The 13,616-nt window shown below is 39.0% G+C and overlaps 1 protein-coding gene across 2 annotated transcripts in view; it reads right to left on the reverse strand.

Moving 5' to 3' along the window:
- The window catches only part of LOC150090994 (26S proteasome non-ATPase regulatory subunit 11-like), a 158,184-nt gene that overhangs the window by 110,112 nt on the left and 34,456 nt on the right, over positions 1-13,616 (reverse strand). The window lies entirely within an intron of this gene.

The raw sequence follows: 13,616 nt of genomic DNA on the forward strand, positions 1-13,616 counted from the left end.
AGGCTCACGGTACTTATACATGTGGTGCAGTCGGCGCATGGTCTGAACTGGAAGCGGAAATAGCTCAGGAACGTGTTAAGCAAAACCGTTCATCCGTACTTAGGATGATAGTTTCAAACAGAGGATGCATACGCATACATCTGTCCCTATTCATAATATTGTGGTCGGATGAACAGATTCATAGGCTCTCGAGCCATTTACGGTTCCAGAACCCATGTGCTCGAACCACGATAACCACATCCTCTTGGGAGATTTGATGCTGCTTCTCCCAAAAATGTTCGGCCACGGCAGACTTATTGTAATCAGCGGTTTTTATAGCATTTGCATGCTCCCCCAGACGATCCTTGAGCTGTCGTTTTGTCTCGCCCACATAACATTCCCCACAATCTGGGCATTTTATCCTGTATACTACTCCACTACTCAGGTCCTTTGCTATTGGATCTTTTACCTGAGACAACACTGTGTGCAACCTCCGCCCGGGAAGCTGCACACAGCGTGTTTTATAACCCTGCAAAACTCTAGCGAGATGCTCAGTAACGCCCGGGTAGTAAGGAATGTATGCAGTAGCCACAGGAACAAACGGTTCCTGACGGTTAGACTCTATTCCTCTACTAAACCTGTCTATGATCCTCTGGGGGTATCCGCATTTTCTAAGGTCTGCTGTGACTCGTCTAATTTCACATTCTTTGTCCTCGGAGGTGGTGCAGTGTGACCCTGCTCTATCTAGTAGAGCTTTCACTACACTATTCTTATGCTGCCCAGCTTGTGCTGAACTATAATGGGTGTACTGGCCTCTGCACATAGGTTTTTTAAACACAGAAGTTTTGAGCCTAGGGCCTATCCTAGAGACCAGTACATCCAAGAAAGGAAGGGTACCTCCTGTCTCCACCTCTGAGGTAAATTGTATAAATTGGGAGAAGCTATTAAGCCAATGGAGTGCATCATCCTCTCTTCCCTTCTGGACCACGGTGAAGGTATCATCAACATACCTTTTCCACTTCTTTATGGGAAACTGACATCCACTAAAAACCCTGTCCTCTTAACTCCTCCATGGCCAGATTCGCCATGATGGCGCTAATATGAGATCCCATGGCTGTACCGTGAACCTGTTTGTACATAACACCTTGGTACACCATACCTTGGCAGCATCAAATCTCCCAAGAGGATGCGGTTATCGTGGATCGTGCACATGGGTTCTGGAACCGTAAATGGCTCGAGAGCCTACGAATCTGTTCATCCGACCACAATATTATGAATAGGGACAGAGGTATGCGTATGCATCCTCTGTTTGAAACTATCATCCTAAGTACGGATGAACGGTTTTGCTTAGCACGTTCCTGAGCTATTTCCGCTTCCAGTTCAGACCATGCGCCGACTGCACCACGTGTATAAGTACCATGAGCCTGTTATATATGGACGTGCTGCAGGAAGTTTTGTTACTGCTGAGGAAAGAAGCCGATGCTTCCGAAAGCTCCAGAGATTTTTATCGTTTTTAATCCGGTTTATTTTAGTGTATTTTATCTCAAAGATTTTATCACAGTTTTAATGGTTTTTTTACATGTATATAATTTAATTTAATATAATAGCAGTTTTTGTAAATATTTATTTTATTTTAATTTGTAAATATTTTAGTTACAGTAAATACTTATTCTTATGGTTGGTGTGTGAGCTGATTTAATGCTAAAATATGAATTTGCCCGACCTCAGGCCTTTTTCAGGATATGATTCAAGAAATACACTATTACAGATCTAGTCCTTTTCAGAACTGTTTTGTTTATAGCAAGGGTGCTGCTGTCACTTGGCTGTCAAGAGCATTTCCAAAGTTTCACCAGAAAAATATCTGAACTCAGTTTTTGTTTCTCTCACCACAGCAAATATTCTCTCACACTCAGCTCTGCCTTGAGGAACTATTAAAATGCTATTGCCTTATAATTGGAATAATTTATTATATTTCAAGTGCCCTTCTGCACTTGTCAGTTCCTTGACCATTATTTGGAAATAATGCACTGCCAACTGATGAATTTTGTGCTACTTGACATTTATAAGAACATTTTTCAATTTTGCATAATGTAGCCATATGCACAATAAGATACTTAGTCACTGAACAAAAGAACAGAATCTTCTCCTCTGGTTTTAGACTTCTAATTCTATAAAGTTCATAGTAAATATACTGTGACTATCAGAGATAAAAACAACAAAATTCCTACCATCAACTGTACATCCTCTGCCAATAACTGTCTAATCCTTCCAAAAATTTATTCAAAATGCTCACTTCCACATCACCGGATGAAAGTTTATCCCAGCATTAAATACACTCTGCTAAAAGCAAATTTTTTTTTCATTCTCCTACCTTGAGTATAATACCTCACAACTGGTATGTTATTCTGGGATTACTGATACTCACATGCAATTGAGCTTTACCAATGCTAAACCTCAATTGCATTTCTCAGCCCATATGCCTATTTTCTCTGGGTCTTGTTGCAATAGCATCGATCCTGCAACCATCCTTTTTCAATTTACATTTATATTCCCTTATGTGTGTCATCCAAGAAAGACTGAGGGTGCCATGGGCCTTTTACTTAATACATTTAAAACCTTAAATACTTCAAATGGGTCTCTTCACAAGTGTCTAATTTCAAGATGCTGCAATTTGCAAAATGGAGGTATTCCTTTGTAAGAGTATTCCTTCTGTGTTCCTGACTAATCTTGTTCCTCTTCTCTGCACCCATTCCAACAGATCTATATCCTTTCTACCTAAAACAAGACTTCCACACCTGTAATGCAGCACTCAAGATGTAGCCTAAGCATTGCCTTATACAATGGGATAAATACCTTCTTATTCTTGCTGGAAAAATTTATGAATATCATTGACAGAACCCCAACTGGCTATGTTGACAGCCTGTGTGCACTGCATAGAGAGCTTTGTGTTGAATTGTACAAATACTCCTAGAAATTTTTTCAGTCTCCTACCTTGAGTGTTATTCTGATATTACTGCTAGTCACAGGCAATACCTTGCATTTATCAATGCTAAACCTCAATTGCCATTTCTAAGCCCATCAACCTAATTTCTCCACGTCAGGTCTTGTTGCACCAACATACCCAGATTCTTGTCATTACCCACCCTGGCAACCTTTGTATCAATAGCAAACTTAGACACTTAGCTAATGCATTTATCAATATTGTTAATAAATATTGAAAATAATAAGGGAACCAACCACGAACCCTGAGGGACTCCACTAATAACTGTCTTACATTAATTATTATTCAGTGGTTATAATTAAAAACATTATAACACTTCTCCCACTAACCATCCCTTCATGCACAACAGTACCTTGACCCTAATGCCCCAATGCTGCATTTTGTACAGCTGTCTATCGTGTAATCTAGGTATATGATGTCAAAATTATTTTTTTTTTATCCGGTTCCTTTGTTACTGTATCATAATAGTAAATCTGACTAGTCAGACAAGATCTCCTCTTAACAAATTCATGTTGTGACTGCTGGATAACTGCATATTTTAGATTCTTGTCAAGATAAATAATCCAGATAATCTCATTAATACCATGAAAACATGCATTACTTCTTTATCCACTGATTCCATAATTTTCTCTGTCACACAGGTCAAATTCACAGGTCTCATTCACTTTACTCTTTGTACCTCTGTTGTGAATATGCACATCTCCAATCTTTTTGGGCGCCCCCCAAACATAAGGATGCTCTCGTGATTATGGCTAAATATTTTCTTACCTCATTTGCTACTGCTTTTAACACAAATGAATACATTCCATCAACCCAAGTGCCTTTTTTACTTTTAGCTTTTACAATTTTGCTTCTACTTTCTTCTCATTTACCACAAAATCATTTAGCTCCCATTTAAAACTTGGTATAGCTCTGGTATCCCCCGTCCCTAAAAACTTCTTTGCATGTGAGTATATATGCAAAATATTTATGTAGTTTGTCAGCAACCTGAACAAGATCATCAATAGTTCCCATTCATATAAATAAATAAATTTTCTTTTTACACTCTGGGACTACCACTTATAAGAGCAGTTTTCAGGGATAAAAAAAAAAAAAGTAAAGTGCAGCCATTATCAACCCACTGCAGGATGGAAGCCTCCTCAACAATTCATGTTGAGGGAAATGGACCATAATCTGCCACGCTGGTCCAGTGCGGGTTGGCAGATCGACCATATTCAGCAGTCAGGGGCTTGAACCCCGGTCTACTCAAAGAGCGTGTGCTACTGCACTCCCGCTCCTGCCCACTCGGCTACGGAGGCCCTTTCAGGGCCTCCGTAGCCAAGTGGGCAGGAGCGGGAGTGCAGTACTTCTGTACCCTCATGTTTGACCATCATTATATCTAGGGGACCAATTTGGTTCACTAAATATCTGCTACCAGTCTCACCAGTCCGCCCAATGTCCACTTAGGTCTAAACCCTGTAAAATATATCTTGGTTGATATAAAAAGCCTAGTATCTTCTTTGATTACCTACATGAACACTACCCCTTTAGAATTTGCAGGTAGTAACATCAGGTAGTAGAATCAGTTGACCCCTAATAAAAAGAATTTAAAAACTGTCTAAGACCACTGTAGTCACCTTTATGAAAGCAAAATCCCTTCCCTTTACCCTTAACTGCAGTTATATCTTGAAATAATTCTCACGTCAATACATTATGATTGGCTCCTTTATGTAGAAATGTTTAATGCATGAAGTGTCACTGTTGATAATCAGATCAAAGAGAATTGCTTTCTTCTGTTGCCTCTCTTAACATACTGTAGAAAACAGTCATCCTGCTGACCGGGCTAGCCGGGTGGGTAAAGTGCCTGTCTGGCAACCCAAAGGTCATGGGTTTGAATCCCGCCTCGGGCTTGGATCAAAGTACTGCAAAAACCTTGGGAGGTGCATTATGGCCACAGAAGCCGATGCGCCAACAACTACCACAAAAAAAAAAAAAAAAACACAGTCATCCTACTGTTGTTGACCACTAAGATAAACTTCCTCCTTGGTGAGTGACAGTCTGGTGAGGTTTAAGGAATAACTGGATCACAAACTTTGTGAGTGGGAAGATTATGATAACGGGGGTACAGGTTGTAATATTTTTTTATTAATTTTCCTACCTAACATATCAAAACTTACCTTCCTTACATTTTTTGACCTTTGCTAATACCAACTCCTGCCTACTGCTTGAAATACAGTACTTATTATTATTATTAGTAGTAGCATATGATGCAAGAAAGCAAGCTTAGCATCAGCCAAAAAAAAACAAAGAAAAATCATGTGTGTACCCTGTACACATGAAAGATGTTTTATGTGTAAACATCTTTGACGACACCTACTAAATTTCGAACAGCTAGTACCAAATCATAAATGATGCAATTTATGCTTACTCCCACTACTTACTCTACCGAATCAATGTTAGTGATAAGTTACACACGCCTGCTGCTTACTCTATCAAATCAACATTTGGAAGAGGTTAGGCCAATAGCCTAATTACCCATTTGATTGTAACCATTTGTTGAATAGTAGCATTGCAATAATACAAGTATTTGTATTGTTACAATCATACTATAATGTTGAAACATGTTACTCTGTCATGCTGTGTTGAAAATTACACATGCAGCACTAACAAGATCTGCAAGAAACGACAGTATCCACGCATACATTATCGAAACTATGATTTTGCTCAGGATCTCAACGAGTACAAGTGTGAGATGGTAATGCTGCACATTCCATTTCGCAATGAGGAAACAGAGATACTGTCAGAGATGAAATATGTCAAGGTCTACGATGACAATGAAGAGCTCATACTAGATCGTAAATTGTATGAATCGGACTTGGACATTCAAAAAAACGATTGAAATATGTAAGATGATGTGTCAAGACAATGACGATGGTGACCCTGATGAAGCATGAGGTAATGACCTGCACAGCTTTGTAATGCGACTGCGAGAAGACCCCTTTCAAAACTTTTACAATCATCCAAACAGCGAGGTGAATAAAGATCTAAAGCTCGCCATGCTCAACTAACTCAGTCCAATTGCTAATAAATGCGAAAACTTGATGACCAACGAGGACTTCTGCAACTTAATCAGAATGGCCAATGACAAGCAAAAGATTCTACTCACACATGTCATTTGGAGTCTGTTATCTCTCAATCACGAACCGATTCATATATTCTAGACCGGCCCAGCTGGGTTGCAGAAAAATGTTTATGATTTGCCTCTTAATGGAAATATACAAACGCTTCAGTAATACAGACAGGTACTGTAATGCCTACATTACGTGCGCTTCAGCTGGTAAGGCTGAAGCACATCCAAGATCACTGCCCTCAAGATATCCACTTCTCTGGTTACCAAAAGGTTTCTGCCACAGGTGGCAATGGTTAGCCCAAAGCCACCTAAAGTGGTATGCCCTGTATCATAAATGTGTTTCCGCAACCAGCTGGTTTATGCCAGCTCTGAGCACATCCAAGATCACCTCCCATGATCCTTTGCAATCTCCTCTCCCAACTCCATTTTTCTTTGTTGATTGATTTGGTTTTTAATGGTGCATTTTTTTCTTTGTTATAAAACGGAAATGACGAAAAATGACTCCATTTCCGCATCGCAAAATCGTGACAAATTGATTTTACTACCATCCGAAATCCAGTAAGCCCTGCCAGATGTTTACACATTAAAAACTCCCACGTCACCTGTCCATCCCCTACAATAATTTGCCTAGTTCTTTGAATTTATTAAAACTACCCACTTCCACAATAACAGATGGAATTTTGTTCCAACAAATCAACCACCTGCTGGCATAAGGCAAACTTGTAAATTTATTCTGTAACAATCCTTCCTCAATTTGAATTTATGCTCACTCATGTGTGTAGTCTCAGCAAGAGAAAGAATGCCATCAGCAATGGCTTTGTTCAATACATTCAAAGCCTTAAACCAATCCTTCCTAAAATGAAGCTAACAGACCTGTATGTAGCCTAACCGCTGCCTTGTCTAATGGGATAATAACTTCCTTATCCCTTCTAGCAAAGTTCCTGTATATCAGACAAAACCCCATGAGCTCTCCGGTAAGCTTTAGCATTAGTAGAGGCATATGATGCAAGAAAGCAAGCTTATGCAGCATCAGCCAAAAACGAAAAAAAAACCCTTCCACTTCACCCCTCCGTTCGTTCGAAATACCTGTCCAGCTGAGCCTTAAATTTATTTAGGCTATCAACTTCCACAACAAGGGATGGAAGTCTGTTCCACCAACGAACTACCCGCTGGCTAAAGGCAAATTTCCGAACATCTGTCTTTCCTCAATTTGAATTTATGCCCTCTCAGGTGATTATTCTGAGCAAGAGGCAGTATTCCATCAGCATTGAGCATGCTCAAACCATTCAAGGCTTTGTACACCTCTATCAGATCACCTCGCAGGTGCCTAGTCTCCAGACACTGTAATTTGCAAAATTTAAGCCTTCTTCGTAAGAGCAACCCTTCGTTCCATTCACTAACCTTATTGCCCTTCTCTGTACTCGTTCCAGCAGCTCTACATCCTTCTTGAAATGAGGCCTCCAGACCTGTATACAGTACTCAATGCGTCTGCATTGCTCAGAGATCTTCATATCTGACTGCACAATTAACCCCAGGTCTTTTTCATTTTCCACTACCCTGAGTGTAGTACCATATGATGTACATTAATCTGGGATGGCTGCTACCCATGTGCAGTATCCTGCACTTGTCATTGCTTAACTTCAACTGCCATTTTTCATCACATGTACCTATTTTTCTAGATCTTGTTGCAATAGCTTACCTTGATTACTGTCATTAACCACCCTGCCAACCTTTGTATCATTTTTAAACTTTGACATTAAACCTGATATACCTTCATCAATATCATTAATAAATATAGAAAACAATGATGGGCCCAGCAATGAACCCTGGGGGACACCACTAATAATGTTAGTCAACAAAGAGCAGTGGCCATTGATTACCACTCTCTTCCTTCTCCCACTCAACCATTCCTTTATCCAGAGTAGTAACTTGTCCTTAATACTGCTCCAATCTGTAGAGCATGAAATAGCCAATACTGATGACAATAGAAACTGTTCTGCAATTGTTTGCTTATTTTGATATGTCTATCTTATGATAGTCAGAACATTTTTAATCTGTGAAAAGATAACCTAACTATTTTTTTCTTATAATAATGAGATTTTATAATTAAGCTTTCACAATATAATAATACAAGATAATCCCAGTAATTCTGAATAACGTTAATATTTTAGTAGGACCAAACTCAAGTTGATTAATAAAGAAAAAAGATAAGGATAATTGTAGAGTCCAACATGAAGTTCTCTGAATAGGTTAGACAGGCTCACATGAAAACTATGCAGCAGGAACAAATGATCATCCCATTGTAAACAGCACTGCTTTATACATTTTTTTTTTTTTTTTTTTTTTTTGATGCAATATAAACTCTGCTTCCTTGCACCAATACTCTAGTAAAAAAAAAAAAAACATGCTGATAAAATGCATGAGTATTGGCTAGCTACTCACACTTTTGGTATTTAAAAATAAAATCAAAAGATTTCCTCCTGACAAACAATCTAAAAAACAACAATTATAATTATGATTTCAAACATCTTGCCAAGTCTGCAAAAGCACTGCTCTTCTACACCAGCAGGATCAAACCCTACCATAAACATGGATATTTGTGAAACTCATTCAGTCAAGCTAACTTCATAGCTTAAAATTGTTCTTTCTAAAATAAAAAATATTTAAAAATTAATTTAACAGCTTCAGCATTATCCTATGGAACTCTGCACTAAAATATACATCGTTAAAGAGAGATGCTATTTGTTTGTTAGAAAATTCCAAGGGGATGTGAAGGGCATATGGTCACAGCACTGCAGTACATCTCAGTGTGGGAAATACATCCTTTCCAAATACTTATTTGCTTCAATTCCCATAACATAATCAGCCAAAAAGCCAAATGAAATCAATGAGATACTTCAAATCAGGGGTGCTTAACCTGATGCTCAGCTCACGAGCACCTTTGCTTAAGTTAAATTTATATATAAATCTTTGTATTTAATAAAGCTGCTTTCTATTTCTCAACTTTCTGTGATATTCTACAAAAATCCATGCCAATCTTCTCTAGAAAATCCTTTCTTTTGTTAGTGATTGGAGAAAAATTGTATATTTCACGACGTTTTAATCTCAAAAATGGTCAATGTTTGATACCTTGACGGTATTCTTAAAATGTTTTCTTATTAATTATTGTTAATTAGACATTTATTTAGTAAGAAAAATTTTTACAAAATACTTTGTTGAGAGTACGATCATTGTTGCTGTAGTGTCACTTATAAGCCGAGGATACTGCCACATGCAATTCTCAATTTCTGGTTTTAACAGGTTAGAACAGATTTCTGCCAGGTTTTGCTTATTTGTACTGCTGCTGCTGCAATAGGCACCGTATATGTATAGTGGTGACTTTAAAGGTGATGAAATTGTTATAGTAAGAATTGCACACATTTGCAGACAAAATCTTTTGACTTTGTGTGCAAATGCTTAAATGTATTTTCTTTTAACAGATTTAACTGAAGTCACTAAACCTTTTCAAAATGAATATGTTTTTAAAAAGAAAGCAAAAGAATATAATGAGATAAAAAATGACGCATTAGCACTACCTTCACAATTGTCTGAGTTAAACCTACGTGTTTCAAATGCAAAAAAAAAAAAAAAAAAAACTAAAAAGTTAGCATTTGTCACCTTGGGAATATGATTATTTGGTTATAGATAATAGTAGTGGAACTGGTGTAATTTGCTCAGTCAGTCGTGTTTGGCTGGCTACCAGAAGTCGAAGTGAAAGACATTACCAAACATACCAAAGGAATTTTCGTAAAGCTCTTCCAAATTTAGTGATATTAGAAAAGCTAAACTCCAAGGGAAAAAAAAAGAAACTTGAAACACAGAAAAATATTTTAAATTTAGGTCAAGCTAATAGTAGTAAAGTGTTAGCGAATGATGTTTCATTTATTTTATCAAATATAATTGCAAAGAATTCATTGCCTTACACTAGTGGCGAAATAATAAAAAATTGTGTAGTGTCATCAATAGAAGTGCTTGCTACCGTTTGAACCAGAAAACCAGAAAGCTACCTTGATTAGGTCTGAGAAAAATATTCCTCTGAGTAATGATACAGTTTCAAATCGAGTTCATAAAATGGCAGATGAATTATTAGGTAGAATCAAAAGTTGTGTATTTTTTTTCAATGGCACTTGTGTCGACTGATGTTTCAAGTATATCACAACTCATGTGCTTTGTTGTCTCCAAACAGGCCTAGGAGGTTGGGAAAATTCATGTTGAAAAATTATGCTTCACACCAACCAGACATTGTAAGTTTTACTGCAAACTAAAATACATGAATTAGATAAAACTGGTAAAAACAGATTTATTTACAATAAATATGAAATGACGGTTAAAATAAAATGAAATGACAGTTAAATTATGACTAAAATGGAAGTTAAAATAATAATAAAATATAATAGTAATAAAACCGCTAAAAACTGTAGCTTTCGGAGACGACAGACTCCTTTCTCAACAGTGTGCTTCTGTTGCACGACAACATCCTTAAATAGCAGGCTCATGGCACTCGTCACATGGTTCCACAGGAATATGGTTGGAATTTCCCACCTGCGTACTGGAACCAGAAATGGCTCGGGAGCGCGCCAATAAAAACCGATCATCTCGTTCAAAACGACGGCTTCAAGGAGGGGATGCATACGGACACCCCTATCCCTGTTGATGGTGTTACCACTAGCAGCCTCGATGCGCAGGCTCTCAAGCCATTTATGGTCCCAGAACCCATGAGCCCGGTCAGTGATGACCACAGCTTCAGGAGAGATCTGGTGCTACTTCTCCCAAAAATGCTCCGCCATAGCAGGCTTCGCATAATTTTTAGTTCTTATAGCACTCATGTGCTCACCCAGATGTTCTCTGAGTCGTCGCCCCGTCTCACCAATATAACAAACCCCACAATCTGGGCACTTAATTTCATACACCACCCCACTGCTAACTTCTTTTGATATGGGGTCTTTAACTTGTAATATCACTGTGTGCAACCTCTGTCCTGGAAGTTGCACACAGCGTATCTGGCACACACGGACTGTACATGTGATGCATTCCGTAAGGCCCGGATAGTAAGGAATGTATGCAGTGATCACAGGGGTGGGTGACTCACTATGCGTGGACTCTACCCCTCTAATGAATATATCCAAAATCCTCTGGGGATAGCCACATTTCTTGAGATCTGCTGTGACTCTAATAATTTCTCTCTCTTTATCCTCGGGGGTACTGCAGTGGGACCCAACCCTATCTATTAGGGCCTTAACTACACTGTTCTTGATTTGGCTGGTTTGTGCCGAGCTATAATGGATATATTGTCCCCGGCACATGGGTTTCCTGAAAACATTAGTCTTAAGCCTACAACCTTCTCTGATCACCAACACATCAAGAAACGGGAGGGATCCCTCTGCCTCTACCTCCGAAGTAAATTGAATGAAAGGGGAGAAGCTGTTAAGCACATTAAGTATTTGATCTTCCTTCCCCTTCTGTATGATGGTATCATCCACGTATCTTTTCCATTTACGTATGGGAAATTCCAAACTGTCAAAGATCCTAACTTCCAATTCTTCCACGGCTAAATTAGCCACAATAGCACTAATGGGGGAACCCATGGCTGTGCCATGAACCTGCCTACACATAACGTCTTGAAAGACCAAAGTGATACTGGACTGGCATAACTCTACACCTTCACAAATATCATTAATACTTAACAAAGACCTGGTATTTAAAGCCGCATCCTTTTCCAAAGCGCTTCTAACACACTGAACTCCAAACCTAATAGGAATACATGTGAACAGGGAAATAACATCAAAAGAAATCATAATCTCATTTTCACTTATACTGTAGACTGTTCTTTTATAAAACCTACAAAGTCCTTACTATCTTTAATGACAAAACTATTACATCCCACTATAGGTGCAATTAGTCTGGCAAGATATCCTGATAAAGCATAGGTAGGACTACCTATGAATGATATGATTGGTCTAAGTGGGATACCCACTTTGTATCTTTGGAAGTCCATAAAACCCAGGTAAACGGCAACCTGTGGCATGTAGGGACCAAAAAACCTCCCTAGTTACCCTACCTAACTTATGCCAGCACTGAATAATACTATTCACCTGCCGCTCCAAGCTGACTAACGGATTTCTCCAAATAACTTTATATGTGGTGGTGTCCTGTAGAAGTTCTAAGGCTTTTTTACAATACTCCTCTTTATCCAAAATAACTGTGGATCTCCCTTTATCCGCAGGGAAGACTACGATTTTATCATCCTGTTTGAGTTCACGCAAGGCACATCTATGGTTGACACTAAGGTTGGAGGGGGGGGCCACCCTGGCATGACTCAAGATAGCCAAAGTCCTGATACGTATTTTGTTAGCCTGCGTCTCCGACAACTTGCTAATGCCTCTCTCTCTGCCCATGGCTATTTCAGCAATAGGTGGTTTACTAGGCATCAAAGCATAATTTTTTATGCTTTGGTGTGAAGATTTTTCAACATGAATTTTCCCAACCTCATAGGCCTGTTTGGAGACAGTTATGGCCATACTGTGTTACGAGATGTCCGTGAATTCGAGAAATATAGCATGACGGAGGCCAAACAGAAACAGCATTTAAGATTTGCATACCGATGTAAAGCACATACTTGTTTCATGGGGATTCCGTATTAAGGTGCCATTTAATGATGATCGTCTGGTTAATGCCACCAACTGGTACCAGAAAAGAATACTAGATATTTGGATATGCAAATTGCATGATGATTTGAGGTACACTAGAAGGCGTATGGGCCTGTCCCTAGAATGTATCAACAGTGTGGTGTCTCCTATTCATCGGTCATTGGTAATCAGGTTAGTGCTGGATAAAACAATTAGAGTTTTGGACATTTATAAGCAGAGGCAAATTAACAAATTTAACAGGTTATTGGAAGAGGTTTGGTTTTTTGGTTTTTTTTAGGAGCATTAGCAACTAAGGCCATATTGCTCCGGAATATGCGGTGGTCATTTTCTAACCTTTCCGCATCCTCTGTATTTGGTGGTGACGGGTTCGAACCCCAGTCTAATCAAGAAGCGTGTGCTACGCACTGGTGCTCCTTCCCACCTGGCTACGGAGGCGCTATTGGAAGAGGCAGCGATTACGCATAATGACAACGATAGTATTAATTTTATTTGTAACCTGAGTAGTAAGCGGCTTTCTAAGGAACAGGAGGGGGTACTAAGCTTAGGTACTAGGTTTGCTTTGATGCCCAGTAAACCACCTATTGCTGAAATACCCGTGGGCATTGAGAGAGCCATTAGCAAGTTGTCGGAGACCCAAGCTAATGAAATACGTATCAGAACTTCGGCTATCTTGAGTCTTGCCAGGGTGGCCCCCTCCAACCTTAGTGTCAACCATAGACGTGCCTTGCGTGAACTCAAACAGGATGATAAAATCGTAGTCTTACCTGCGGATAAAGGAAGATCCACAGTTATTTTGGATAAAGAGGAGTATTGTAAAAAAGCCTTAAAACTTCTACAGGAT

Source organism: Mastigoproctus giganteus, chromosome 1 (genome assembly GCF_048544385.1).
Source record: "Mastigoproctus giganteus isolate SK-2022 chromosome 1, ASM4854438v1, whole genome shotgun sequence".
NCBI classification, from domain to species: domain Eukaryota; kingdom Metazoa; phylum Arthropoda; class Arachnida; order Uropygi; family Thelyphonidae; genus Mastigoproctus; species Mastigoproctus giganteus.